This window comes from Paracoccidioides lutzii (assembly GCF_000150705.2).
Source record: "Paracoccidioides lutzii Pb01 unplaced genomic scaffold supercont2.38, whole genome shotgun sequence".
Taxonomy (NCBI): Eukaryota; Fungi; Ascomycota; class Eurotiomycetes; order Onygenales; family Ajellomycetaceae; genus Paracoccidioides; species Paracoccidioides lutzii.
This window is the reverse complement of record NW_015440984.1, coordinates 161,953-162,898: the sequence shown is the minus strand read 5'-3', so window position 1 is coordinate 162,898 and position 946 is coordinate 161,953.

The following is a 946-nucleotide window of genomic DNA, read 5'->3' as shown; positions in this document are numbered from 1 at the left end:
GAATTTTGAACTAGATATATATATATATATATATACAATGTATGTACACCGGACACACAGAATATATGTATTCATATACTCAAACACTCTATAACTTGAAAATTATAATCATATATAGTTATATATTCCAATCTAAAGTTATTGACAGTATTAAAATATATATCAATAAACAATTTTCTTAATTGATACAGAAATATTCTGTAGTGTGTACACTGTAACTAACTCTTTGAAGATATTTTATAATATTACTCATCATGTCTAACACTCCCAAAGCAGTTAGCTATTATACTAATCATTATACTAATCAGGTTACCGAAATCCACACACACACACATACAATCTCTCACTCTCTTACCCTCAAAAACAGATATATATATACACACACTCAAATTTTCCTGTTCTTCTCTTTGTTGTTTATTATCATCTTGATTTACTTCACTATGTGGACACCATTCTGCCCCAATTGTCCTGGATTTTCTCATGAAGCACACTGTAATAGTGAAGCTGCCTGTCCTTATTGTGGCAAAGCCAATCCATCCACACCAAAATCCTCCATCATCTCTTCAATAAATGATGAAATCATTGTCATTGAAGATAGTCCCAGTCCTCCAGCTCTGACACCGTCACTCTCTGCCACAATTCTTGATCCTGGACCTCCTCAACGAGCACGTCAACTGGCCATTCAAAAAACACAAAAAGTTTAACAAATGACCCCCAATGCTGGTACACCAGTTCAACGTACATCACCTATAAAAGAACCTGCGATCAAACCTGAGCTGAATCAACTATCCTCCTTGCGAAAATCCTACAAAATTCTTATTCATATTTGGAAGTGTGAATACAATGATGCCAAACTACAAACACACTATAACTGGGAGTCAATTCGAAAAATTCAAAATGAAATCTACTCAGATTGTGTGTTTTTCACAATGGAGGATTTTCTAGA